The sequence below is a fragment of the Pyxicephalus adspersus genome, chromosome Z (assembly GCF_032062135.1).
Source record: "Pyxicephalus adspersus chromosome Z, UCB_Pads_2.0, whole genome shotgun sequence".
In the NCBI taxonomy this organism is placed as follows: domain Eukaryota; kingdom Metazoa; phylum Chordata; class Amphibia; order Anura; family Pyxicephalidae; genus Pyxicephalus; species Pyxicephalus adspersus.
Genome location: NC_092871.1, coordinates 11,294,640 through 11,309,415, shown reverse-complemented (window position 1 = coordinate 11,309,415; position 14,776 = coordinate 11,294,640).

Sequence of the window (14,776 nt, the reverse complement as noted above, 5' to 3'; positions counted from 1 at the left end):
AAATAGAAAGATGGGCCTGAACAAGTCATCCTACATAGCAGGCAGCCACTGATATATAGGCTTTGATCTGCACATAGGCTTTTCATATTTGTAAAAAAAATTGTTTGCTTCACATAAAACATATCAACTGCCTAACACAATGCAGCTACACATGCCCTAATATGAAACGTAAATAAATATATTATAAACTGCTTTTCGTATTTAGATTATTAAAAGTCCACAAATCATCTGAGAATTCATTGCTCATCTGGATTGGAAGCATAAAGGAAGCTCGTGCTGCATTGTATCATTGTGTAAGTCATTTCACCAAGAGAAAGAATGTCGGGTTTCAGTTTCTACTTCTTTTTTTTACTTTTATGCTTTAAGCAAACATAGCAATGGTGGCATTTACGATGTAGACCAGAGTTTCACAACGATTTTACTCCTGTGGGACACTTGAAATAGTTTTCACATCTCAGGAAACCCATGCTAGAATCCATTTATTGGAGTTCAGTAGGGGAAAAGCCTTTTACATGTGTGGCCAGTGGAAAGAATGCCTTCCATATAGTGGAGGCCATAATACCACCTTTTATAGACAATTAAAAACGTCATTAGATCATGCAAAAGGCTCTATTTAGTGGTGCTGGCCCCAGAACTTTGCAGGCATATTCAAATAGGAGGTCAATCGGCCACAGTTTGAGAAACTCCCAACAACCTCTGGAGGAACCCTGGTTGAGAACGGTTGGTGTAAAGTAATTACGCTCATAGGAGCATTGGGAACAGGTGTTCCTGGAATATGGCAGTTTGCTAGCCACTCACCCTAAGCACTGTGCTGATTGTTAATAATCCAAGACTTCCACATTTGACCACTTATAGCTGCCCCCATTTATTCCCCATGGGTGTGGTTCATGGGCGTGAGCAGCACTACAACCTCCCCACCTGTCTATATGGGGAATGTATAGGCAGGGTTTGATTTAATGTATCTATTCCAAAGTTTAAGGGGTGTGGGCAGGAAGGTAAAAGTTGTACCAGGGCCCATGTAAGTAGTGTAGTTTGCTGAGTCTTGAAAATAGGTTGTTTTCGTGTTTTTTGCTATATTTTGCAGATAATTGAATTGTGTTGAAACTAGTTATATCCTCCTTATCAGTAGGTCAATATTTGCTCCATCCTTACCTTCTTACCTTGGCTTCTTACCTTGAAACATCTTGCTCAGCAAAGTTGTTAATTAAGATGTTTGGTATTGACTAACTACTAAAGTGCCTTCCATTTTGTTGTCTGATTATATAAACTGTGATGTGATAATAACATTTTGTGATATAACTACATTGTTTAGCTGCTTGTGTGTTATTCCTTGCTCCCAATGTATTGAAAACAGAGGTCATGAGAGAGAGAGGGAAACTGATCTGGGATCAGCAAGAAATTGCCTTAACAACCCATTTCTGTTGGGTGCCCATCAGCTAAGGCTCAAAATCATGCAAGCAGTGATGTCTACCTGCTCAACAATATCTTTATTGGACCAGTGAACTTATATTTTTTTTGAGGAAGTACTAGCTCCAAAAGAGGAAACTATAGAGGTCAGGCCCACTATTAAAGGATGATTCATATCTGAAGGCGCCACAAAAGGAATTGTGAAAAGGAAGTAACAGATTTTTCATCGAATTGTGGTAGAAACTTAAAGTAGAACTAACCCCAAAATCATAAATCACCAATATTTTGCAGTCTGTCACTACAATCAGGACAACATTCTGTTTCCCTGACTACCGGAAAAACAGGTTAACCTGCCAGTTGATATATTAGGAGGCTAAGCCATCCAGTAAAAGTTTCAGGGTTTGGAAAAACTTTATAACTATAATTAAGTGGTTTTTGACAAATAAAATAAAATTGTTGCAGGTGTGAGGTTATTCCCGGCACATGCGAGGTAAGCGGAAGTTGCCAGTGTTTCCTGGCAACCAAAGCTGATGTTGAGCGTGCTCATGCAATAAGGCAAGACAGATTATTGCAGTAGAGACATCGCCGGGCCCTTTCTGCAATAATGACCTGCATTAGATCAAGCATTTGTAAAAGTGGAGCTTCCACTTTAAAGAATATCTAAGACTACTCTGTCCCAGAGAATGCCAAGACTGCTGTGTGATTTAATTGCAGATAGAATAGCAATGTCAACATGTCACAGAAAAAAAATCATGGAAATATAACAAATCTACTGGCAGGATCAATTTGTAAAAAAACAAAAACTGCTGCATTAAATGTAGTGACAGCCAACATCATGTTATGTAATTTTTATTTCTTGCCATATTTAAACAATAATTGATTTATTTTACCTTTATTCTGTGTTTATTACACCTTAGAGCAAAGAGTTTTACTGTGGATCCATTTACACTGGAAAAGTTCAAACTGCTGGCTTCCTGCTTCTCTCTGCCGTACATAAATGTAAAAAAATAAAAGGTGAGGTTATTGCGTATTACTGCTGCAGAAACTCCCTTTTGATAGTGGCTTTCATTTCATCTATATCAGGCGCGCAGTCTGGGAATCCCCTGAAAGGAGTCAGGCCGATGGGCTTTATATATAATTTTCTATAGACAGGAATATTACAGATTTCCCAGTAATGCTGGGTTTCATATTGTATATGTAGGTGGGTCATTGTGCTGTGTAGGCCATGAAAACTGAACTGGAGGTCGAGCAATCCTGGCTTTTGCTATCATGTGTGAGAGTGCTTGAGCGAGTTTCTGGGGACTGCATGATTCTATTTATTTCTGTCTTACCACAATAATTAGATTGCTGCAACATACTTGGTGAAATTGCGAAATGCGTAAAGAAGAAAAAAAACTATTAGAAGAAATTATTGTTACATTTCTTGCTTTGAATGTCTTTACTATTATTACTATTAAATAGTATTTATATAGTGCTAACATATTACACAGCACTGTCCATTAAATAGTGGTTGAAAATGACAGATGGATACAGACAGTGACACAGGAGGAGGAGAGGACCCTGCCCCGAAGAGCTTACAATCTAGGAGGTGGGAGAACAGCATACAATAGGAGAGGGATATGGAATGGTGGGAAGTAAGACGGGTAGGTGAGGTTGAAGCGTTGGATTTTGAGTGCTCTTCTAAATGAGCAGAAAGTAGGATCAAGTTGAATGTAGTGAGGAAGACCGTTCCAGACATTTGGGGCAGCTTTAGAAAAGTCTTGGGGCCATACGTATGACGAGGTTATCAGTGAGAAAGTCATTAGTAGGTTGTTGGAGGACCAAAGAGAGCGGCTAGGGGAATATTTCTCAGGGTAGAAAGGTAAGTGGGACAAAAGTTGTTGAAGGCACAGCACAAGAACTTTTTATTTTATTCTAAGGCTTTGAATGGTTATTTGTCTGGGAGCACAGTTATCTATTGTAACATTGAATCTATAACCCCTAAATTGGGTCAAATAATTTTAAAGTGAAATTATCTTTCTTGTTTTTGTAAATATATATTTTATTGTGCATTTGTGATGAGTAAATATTGAAAATATTTTATATAATCTGTTAAGTGTTTGGAAGTCAATGTAAAAATTAATTCAAGCTCCATTTGAACCTTTTTATCATTATTCAGCTATTGACTTTTGATGTAGCCATATTGGCATATTTTGCCATTTATACTCTGTTGTTTTAAAATACTGAGTACATACCTTCTTGCTGATTTACCTACCAACGGCACAGCCCTGTCTAGCAGCAGGGCTAGTTTTAGTGTAGGGCAAATAAGGTGATTGCCAAGGGCCCAAACCTTTTCCAGGGCCCAGATTGACACAAAAGCAAGAACAAGGCAGAAAGCATGTGCTCCCCCTCCACAACTGCCTACTCCCTGAACCCCCAGCATGTATGGTATGAAATAAATATGTATTCAAATTGACATAAGGCTCGGCGTCCTCTTCATTTTCTAAACTTTTCCAGGGGTGAGCAATATTCAGTGATGCAAAAAGTAGCTTCAACATGGTGGGGTCAGTGCCATTCTTGCACTATTCTATCCAATGTGGAAACAAACAGCACTAACATTGGGTACTTACATATTCAGCCCAAATCTAAATGTAAACACTATATTAAAGAATACATTTGTTAAAGTCATACACCTTATTTACGTATTAATTTATTAGCTTTTTGTTTTTAAACCACCTATATAGCTATGTCTCAGGTCCTTTGTTCATAAATCCAATCTGTTAGTTATTGGGGCGATGCCACGTGGAATCCACACAACTCTCTAGATTCTTGACATCTCACCCCCTAATCCAACATGGTTTATTTTCAGCCCTTATATTCCTGTATAAATTGTGAAAGTGGAAGGGGAAGGTGCTGATCACATGACATATAAAGATTCTAATTTCAGTATGTTGAAATTTATGCTAACACAAATAGCTATTGTCATGTGATTTGAAAACCAAGGGGTCCGGTTGTAATGTAGAGCAGAAAATACCATCCGCTCTGTGCTACATTGTGCCGTGCCTTTTATGAAGGTTAGGATGGTGGTGTGCAAGCAGCAAAGGGAGAATATAGTTCCTTCTCTCAATGGAACAGAAACAGGTATGTATTGGAGGAAAGCCGATCATGTAACTTCAACAGGGATTTGGAGCTTTCGGGTCTATTGTGTTGCAGAGTCCCGAAGAAGGAATGAGGCCAAGGTGCAGCCTTGTTTTATTTAATGAACCCCCTAGTACTAGAATTAAGTGGTTAATAACTTCATCATAAAGATAAAAGAGATGTGTTTATTGTAGAGATTCTTCAGACCCCTTACAACCCCATGCCCCTCATATATCTTCAGTTTTATTGCTTGGTCCTTCCTTTCTGACAATGGCACACCAGTTCCTAATGGTAAAAACATTCTCACCCTATCCAAATACATCCAACGTTTTATGTCATTAACATCTTCAAACAAACCTGATACCACTGCAGGAACAAAAAACAACAATTTTAAGTTACAAGTTATTAAAATATTTTCATTCTTTTGTGTTTACAGATCCAGTGACAAGATGGAAGAATTTTCTGAGAAGACATACAAAGTCCATTGTGTTATTATTATTATTATACAGTATTTATATAGCGCCATCATATTACGCAGCGCTGTACAGAGTCCATAGTTGTGTCACTAACTGTCCCTCAAAGGAGCTCACAATCTAATGTCCCTACTATAGTCATATGTCATTAATAACTCCATGCAGATAGTGTCCTGGCTGGGATTCGAACCTAGGACCTAGCGCTGCAAAGGCCAGAGTGCTAACCCCTGAGCCACCGTGCTGCCCTATAGCATACATACTTTCTTTTATGTAATAAAGAAATAGATAAAAAAAGCTTCATCTGTCATTTACATCTGACATCTTTAACATGGTTGATTATACTAAATCTCATTGTACTAAATAGGCACAAATCTGTATTTTGTCACCTCCCAGGGGTCTATTTTTAAAGCATTGAATTACTGAAACATTCCCTGGTGGAGAAACTGAAACATTGAAAAATCTCCACCAGCAAATGTTTTAGTGAATGTCACATTCCTTGCTTTATACATAGAATCCAAAGTGAGTTTTTTGTAGATAATTGTACTTTGACAAACATATTTTGTAGTGTATGCAATTTTGTGTGTGTTGATAAGATTTTTGGCATGATGAGAAACCTAATTTTGCAATACAAATGAGCATGTGCTCTGGGAATGATTTGTATTTATTATCATGAAATACATTTGTGTTTGAAAACATATGTGAAATGATGGTGCTTTAATTGGAACTGTCAGGTGGACAGAAAGGGGTCTATTTATAACACAGGGAGTCTGGTATTCACCATTGTGTACTGGAAAATCAATCACTACCATTGAAAACACACAGACCTTGAAACATTCACCTAAGAATGTTTGAAGAAAGTCAAATGTACTGCTTTAAAAATGGACTCGAAAATGAAAGCTATCTTTCCAAAATGAAAGAGACAAAAATAAAAAAATGAACAGAGGTTCCCATGTCCAAACTGTAAAATGTTTTAGCTGGAGATCTTCATGTGTATCTACTACTACTACTACTACTACTACTACTAATAATAATAATAATATTCTACTAAATCTGGCATTTAGATTTTAGTTTATTGTCAACTCCACTTCAAATACCAAAGATTCATAATACGTTATAGGTTCAAGCAGACAACAGACAAAACTTCCTTATAATTATAAATAATTGATTTTATTACTGAATAACACAGTTAAAAGAACACTTCTCTTTCCTTTTTATTGTGGCTGTTGTTCATAAAAAAACTCTGATTAGTTAAACAATAAGAATTGTAACCAGACCAGGAAAAGCATTGGATTTACACTTTTGTTAAATGACATCACCTTGCAAGTGCATTCATCTTGCAGATTGTATTATACAACATAAGTTATGATCTGTCTCCCCACATATAAACTCCTCAGGGGCGGGACCTAATGTCAATGATTGTACACATGTATGAAGCACTGATCAATATAACACTGCTATATAAAGAATTAAAATAAACATATAGATTTACCCACACTAAAACAGATGAACATTTATACCTATCTGAAATTCATTCATAAATACATCTTGTTTAAATTTTAGTGACCTAAACAGACCTAAACTCACATTTTAACCTTGCTTATGGGCAATCAATCCAAGTAATACTGATCTATACTGTGTTTACTCTTAACTTTGTGTTTCTTAACCAGGGTAATGAGCAGTTTGTGCCTCTTAGGTCAGTTTAATTGATAGCAAGGATCTTTTTGGCTCTCTGTAAGGGTTACATTCTTCCTACTGGGCAGCAATGCAAGAGGCATTCTTCCTACCGACCGCCATGTTAATGTAATGTGATCTGTGGATTTTGGTATTTTTCTATAATTATGTTATTATTGTTAGGGGTTCCCTAAAGCCTTGAAAGTTATTTCAAAGTTTCCTCTATATTGGGAAAGTTGGGAAAGGCTGACATAGAGTATGCCCAGTTTAGCAGGGCTTGTCTTAGAACAGCCAATATTTTCCCTGTTACATAATTACAGATATTGACATTTTCATTTCTATCAGAATAAAATAGATGAATATACAGGCAGCATTTTGAGTTGCAATAATTATCAGTCAAAAACACAGCGATTCAGTAAGGATGTAAACTCTTCTGAAGACAACCCTCAGTCTTTGTTGTTGTAGTGATTGGGAAGAAGCAAATTTGTTAAACCGGAAATCCCACCCTATATATGTGAAAGTGAGACTGCTGTATGAGCTACACTGAGCTATATTGTGTTTTATGTACACACTTTAATAAGTGCAAAATATTAGAAAAAGGAGAAGCATTTTGTACTTGATTTCGCTTTCGTTGTGCTAGAGGAAGTTACTGTTTGTGTAAGCTGTGCACAGACATTTGATTTTTGTCATGTGTCAGGCTGCCTCACCACGGGGTGGGAAATAGTTTGGATTCAGTTGATCCTCCAATCAAATGGCGCCAGGTGGAGCAGGGTCATTGGGCACTCTGCCCATTTAAGGAGAACCTGTCATGAACACCATTGTCTATTATAAGCCTCTGTGTAACAGTGCTTGGGTGCGTTCTATATATGTTGGTTATCGAATTGACTTCTGTTGTGTCATCACCAATAGTGACCCAGTCTGATATCTGATTCTGCCTAAACTCTGCATGCCCTGACCTTGGATTGTTTCTGACTGCCCTTGCCTGCTGCCTACCCTGACTTCAGGTTGTTCCTGACCTGCCTTTGCCTCATCCATCTGTACCATGCTTATCGGACTGAACTTCTGTGAATGGCCTTTGGCTTGTTTTCTGACTACGCAATAAAGCTTGATAAAAGGATTCTTGGAGTTGGCTGTGGTATATATATATATATATATATATATATATATATAATACATGCAACTGTACAGTTATTTATATTACAGGTTTCTGTATTTTTATGCACCCTTTTTTTTAACAGTTTTTGTGTTTTTTTTTAATTTTAAGTTTATTAATAAATGTAATAAATATTGGACATATGTTGGTGAGTTATCCCTATGAATTAGGAGCATACAATTTAAAATAAATTTTCATGCAAAACAATGTAATGCCTTTTGCATTTTATCTGTATACATTCCTTTTCACTAAATTGGTCATTAAGAAATGTAAAGGAATCATTACTTCTAAGCCTGCTGTTGTTATTGACTGAATTGACTGTTCATTAAAAAAAGGTGACTTTTTTCCCCAAAACTTTTTGTTCCCTTTTAATAAAAATGAAAATCATCTGGAAAGTTGGTCATTTTTTGCAGTGATTGCTACCTTTGCATTGCGACTACTCTACCAATATTGTACGGCATTTTGTAGCAGCAATCAGACCTAATCTTCACATCGAAACAAACACCACTTTTTACACATTCAAATGTACTTGATATTTCAAAATTGTATTAAAAATAGTTCTTTAGTAAATTACTTTATGTCCGATTATAGTTTGTCACTCACAATAAACCTTGAACACCCACATTAACCTAACTCCTAAGCTTATACCCAACAATAAATTACTTTGATGTTGGCATACCTGGACCTCAGCCCTACACCATCCTGCAGCTTTTGCACCAATGTCCACATATTATTATTTGGGTATAAAATTGTTTTTTATAGATAGAATTTGTTGTTCTGTATTTAATGTGCATTAGAAATAAACTTTAAACACATCTTCAGACTTCCAATGACTTTAATGACGTAGTGTGAATGACCATTCTGATTCTGAGCTTGATCAAGCTTTGGCTTGCTTCTTCAGACAATGTACCTGATTGTTTAAAGCTCACCAAGTATGGAGAAGATACACTTTCTTCAGTGAAGCTGGGTGATCCAGCAAATCTGCAATGAATTCCTTTAAAGTCATTTGCTATTTGTTAGCAAATGTTTTGAATACTGAACCAGATCCAATCCAGGTTTGCTGGATCATCCAGCTTCACTGAAAAAACTGTATCCTCTCCAACCTTGGTGAGCTTTAATAAATCAGGTCCTAAGACTCTGATTTAACCCCCCTAGCGGTTCATTTCTTTCCTGTTTTATATGTCTAAAAGCGGTACATTGTTTTTCATGAAAATTTATTTTACAGTAAAATATAATAGTATGAGTATAATAAAGTTTGAAACACAAAGTTATGTAAAAATATTAAATTGAATAATTTAAAAAATCTATATATTTAAAAAAAATAATTAAAACAAAAATACATATTATACTCTATTATACTATTATATATACTGTAAAATAAACGTTCTTGAAAACAATGTACTGCTTTTACACATATAAATCGAATGTATTGCATTCAATACAGTTATTTTGTATTGAATGCAATACAAATAGATTTTTGAATTTCCCGTCCCGCCGGCAACGTACACAGGAACTCCCCAGTGACTCATTGGATGCGGAAGCCGACTGGAAGAAGAGAGAAGATGGAGATTGTGGCGATGGACGGCATGGGACACCGGCGGAACAGGTAAGGCTGTATTTACTATTACCTCCCATAGGATTACCTATCCCGAGTGTGACTCGGGGTTACCGTTTTTAGCAACTTTTTTCTACCCCGAGTCACACTCAAGGTTACCTCTAGGGAGGTTAATAAAGATCTCCAAGATTGGTCAAGATAGACTATTGTGGGAGAAAAATGGTGATCCAGCAAACCTGGAATAGATCTGGTCCAGGATTGAAAATATTTGCCAACTAATAGCAGTCTTAGATAACTTTAATAAATCAGGACTCAAGCAGGTTGTACTGAGATCAGCCAAAGCAGGTTGAACATAGTCATGTGTATGACTAGCACTGCACTGAATGCATAATTCAGCAATAATTCTTTTTTAATTAAGTCTAACTACAAGAGAGATGGTATGGCCATGAGAGATGGTATCTGTATAGCGTATCACCCTTTTTTTCACTGTGCATGCATCTGTTCCTGGGATATTTATTTACCGAAAGAAATGTTGGTGGTGGTGCAAACTCCAGTACAGTTTTCAGAACTGGAAATGGAGAAGCAAATTGAATTCATCTCAAATCTGCAAACATTGCAAGTCAATGATGTTCCTGTAAAAGATAAAGGCACACAATTAGGACAGGCACATAGATTGTACTACACAGTTGTTGGTAAATACAAAGAGGTTTATACATACATAATATATTGTACCATCCAGCCAAATACCCGTTTGGGTGTGCATACTACAAAGAAGGATACCTAAAGTCCTTGGGGAGACAGAGGTCCTATGCTTTGTGGTGTCAGAAACTCTCTGGTTAGCAGGGAGAATAAGCTTTGCGGATTGCAGTTGGGGTGGTGATGGATTTCTGCAGACCACTGCTTTCACACAGAAAGTAAAGATTCATCCCTGCAGCTGCTGGCAATACACTTTGCAGTATTTTTGGTTTATTACAAAATGTTGTGACAATAAAAATGTATTCAGAATAGTTGAATATCAATCAAAATTTATATAGATTATTGGTTGATATAGATTGGGCAAGGCAAATATTTTAACCAACATATAGAACAGCCTGGAGCCCTATTTAAACTAAAAGTTCAACTAGTCTTTTAGACATTTCTATCAGGTGACAAAAGTTTTCATTTTCTATGATTTTGGACTCTCCAAATTTAAAATGAAACATGATTTTGTGGATTTGATCTGTCTTGCAGCATTATGACCTTTCTTTATACGTCACAAGTTTGGATGAATTGGTATCAAACCGTTTCTTACCATTGAAGTCACATTGTTTGTATCCCAGTCACCTTTTCACTATCTGCCCCTTTGTCACCATGTCATTTATTAACCAAGGTTCTGTAATTGTTATCAGTCTGCTGTCCAGTATTTCATAGATTACATATTTGCCCTCCTCTTTTTCTTTGAAGGACCTTATGCCCCTTTTTTCTGCCCTCTATGGTATAAGTACTAAAAAGTCAGGATATCATAAATATCTTTGTAGATATTTTCATTGTTTATCTTACAAAGTCATTTTACCTTCCATAGAAGGTGATCAATATATTATTACGCAGAGCTACAATCTTTTGAATTTAAAGTGTACATAGAGTCAAACCGCACTACATACACTATATAGATCAGTGTTTTTCAACCAGAGTTCAGCGGAACCCCAGGATTCCTCCAGAGGTTGTTACGGGTTCCATGAGCAATGACTGGTTTGTGCCTCTCAGGTCACTTACCACTGGCAATGATCTGTTTGGGTATCTGTAAGGGTGACAATATTCCCAATGGCCAGCAATGTAAGGCTAGGTACACACATCCAATGGTTCTCGTCAGATAATTGGCTCAGGGCCGATATCAGATAAGAATCCGGCGTGTGTACATCGCCCGTCGTCCATCATCTGAACGACTGCCCTGGCAGGTCCAAGGACGATGAACGATCCCAAAGGAAGTGAAGGGAGAGAGTGTGCAGCGGGGTGCCACTTCATCGTTCTCCCTCTTCCCTCTCCATAGAGCAGAACGGTGATGTATGTACAGCAGTTCATAAGGGTGTTTCCCTCTCTTCATTAATAACTTTCAATGTTGAGCCACCTCATTAGGCAATCATATATAATGTATAAAAGAAGAAAAATAATGAGTCTCACAGCTCAGGGATTGTATGAAATAATATTTACGTGTATTTGTTATATACCGTATTTTTCGGCGTATAAGACGCTCCTAGGAGAAATTCATCCTTTTTAATGTACCATTAATTGTGCATATTATAAATATTGGTTGGGGTTCGCCTGAGACCTAAAAGCTAAATCGGGGGTTTCTCCATGTTAAAGAGGGGTTGAGATTCCCCTTTGTCTCTAATTCTTCTGGTGACTGTTGTTACTAAGACAGGAAGGCGCTGGAAATTCTATTTTTTCAAAAGTCTGAGTCCCCCAATGGAGACCAATGTTCTAAAGACAATTACAAATTCCCCTTCCTTACTTCATCTTGCAGCAAATTTAAGTGAAATTACCCCAATAGGACACAGCCAGCCCCCTGCCACCATTATTAAAAAAAAAAAAAACGAATTTAAAATCAAAAAATGACTTACATTTCCATGGGTGCAAGTGATGCTACTGCTGTCCCCTGTGCACTCAAAATCTGATTTAAATGTATTTTCATTGGAATATAAGTGCCCAGATAACAGCAGTGACGTTACCCTTATTTGCTGAAAGTGGTGACTGATGCAAAAAATATAATATAACATATATTTAAAAAAAAAATGAAAGGATTATAGAGGGCTGGAGCAGAGCAGCCAAACTATCTGTGCACAATGCTAATCTCGGATATATCCTGAACCACATTTTCTTGTCGAGGGGAGACGAAGTAAGGATAAATCTCTATAATAGAGACAGCAAAAAAATCTGATGGGTGCTCTAATCCTTCCTCATCTCCATCCAAATGTTTTTTTTGTTAAGTTTTGTAATTTACACCTCTCTGCTAGACAGCACAGCTCTGATAGAAAAGGTAGGAGGTCATTCTTTTATTCTGCATTTTAGAAATACTTACAGGTCCCTTTCGTAGACAGTGAAAGGAGAAGCAGCTGACTGTGTTATCAGCAGGTTTCTTGTACTGCAGTACACATAAAAAATAAAGATTGAACATGTAGCACTCACCTGCTGACACCAGACAGAAAACTATAACTAAACAGAGCAGCAGCTTCATGGTCCTGGGTGCTTCTATTCCTGCAAAAAGTATGAATTTGAATATTTAATGCAGTGACGAAGTGACCCCCCGACACCCCTTTATAGCTGCTTCTACTTTATTGGTACCCATCCAAATAGTTCTCTTTATATACCTCTGGTTCTGGTCTCGGGAGTCATTTTCCTAAGCAATACCGTACTGAATTTCCTGTAAGGTAAGGGAATGGTAATGGAGGTTTATGTTCTCCCTATGTTTGTGTTTGGGCTCTAGTTTTATCCCTCATACAAGTGGATGTATGGGCATCTTCTAAATGTATCCAAAATGTGTTTGAGGGTAAGGCTGGGTCTACATGGACATTTTTAAAAACGCATGTAAACATTCCTATTGTGTTTTTATGCATTTCTTTTAGCGGTTTAAAGCTTGCCTTTTCCCGTGGTTCCCATTGCTTTTAACTCATTTGCATTTTAAGTGCTTAAAAATGTGGGAAAACATCCTATTGAAATCAATGGAAGTGTTTTTCTGCATTTTCTCACATTTTGAGGCATTTTCCAGCTTTAACCCAGCGTTTTGATTTTTTAAACATTGCAAGCAACGTTTAAAATAACGCTCGTAAAATTGTCTGAAGGAAACGGTGTAGATTAGCCCACTGGAATGCATAGGATTACAAACATGGGCTTTAAAAGCGTCAGGTTCAACACTGGGGAAAATGTCCGTGTGGACTAAGCCTAACAGGGACATCAGAATGTGAGCTCTGTCCTGGTCCAGGCTGACGGGATTAGATCTCTTGGATCTATGTAATATGCACTGCAAATTTGTTGTCACTTTACCAATACTGAAAATAAAAATACAATTGTTTGAGATTAAATCTGACAAACATTTATTAAAATATATCTAATGAAAATATTTACTAAAGAGTTGGAGCATGGTCACTTAAGAATTTTATAAGGTGAATTTATTTCCAAATAGGAAATTCCCTTTACAAAAAATACACAATTGTGTTGATTAAAAAAATGACAAGCTTTGAAAAAAAATTTGCTTGCACATGATCAGGTTATTGTCCACTCAACATAGCTTTATCTCATTAACTGAGCTAACAAAAAGTAATATAATTAATAAATACTAAAATATATTTAGTTTAGTGAATGAGGTGAAGCTGTGTACACTTTATTCATCCAATTAAGTGCAAGCAAAAAACTTTTCATAATGCTCCTTGCTGTTGGTTTTTCTTTGCATAGTAAATTTTAATTTTGGTCTTATTCACTAAGATAAGTTTAAATTCATGGTGTATGTATACATAATCTTTTATTAAATCAACCAGATAGCGAGTATGAACAAGGTTGGGTATGTGACATTGAGATAAAGGAGAGCCGGACTGTGCAGGATACATGCAAGACTTTGTCCTTACCATTGTGACCATTGCTGACTTGCCCTTGAAGCTCCAAGTTGGTGATTTTATCTCCCATATTGATTAGTTACCTAGGACAAGCTTTCTAGTGACTTAGTCCTAAGTGAAGTACTGTGCAGGACCAGAATACGCATGCTTTACATGAGTGTCAGAAAAGTGTGAGAAGGGTTTATATCTATATCTATATACCTGTATTTGTTCCACATCAGTGAATTGTCAGCATGGAGATCCGAATATCATAACTGCAGCCAAGGACTCAGAAGAAGGAACGTTCTGGAATGGTGGCTCTCATTAATTACATATAATAGTGTCCCATAAAGGAAGAATGAAACCTTACCAATTAAAAAGCAGCCAGATTCTTTATTAGAGAAGTGCCAGGCAATGTATTTTCTGTAATAAAGATAAACGTTCCTGCCAGTCTGCATTCTCCTATATAATGAAGTTATGTCATTCCAGGCTGGCCAAACAAGATGCCCCAAAGATGTCAAATCCAGAAGAGGACAGGGTGAAGATGTCTGTGCTGGCAAAAGAGCAAGAAGTAGTTTTACTTAAAAAAATTGCTAAGAGATGAGTAAGTTTATTAAAAGACATCTGCTGTCCTTTCTGCAATAAACAAGCGGCCTGCATGCAATTTTAAATTGTAAGTTTTAGTTCTGCATACAGTCAGTATAGTGATGGGAGAACATGTACCAATTATACACACTCATTGGCATAGCTAAACCAGTGGCCTCTCCGCTGCAACATTGCACCCCATCTACTTGCAGCAGACTCCTAGGTGACAAACAGGGGTGTAGTGGGACGGGCA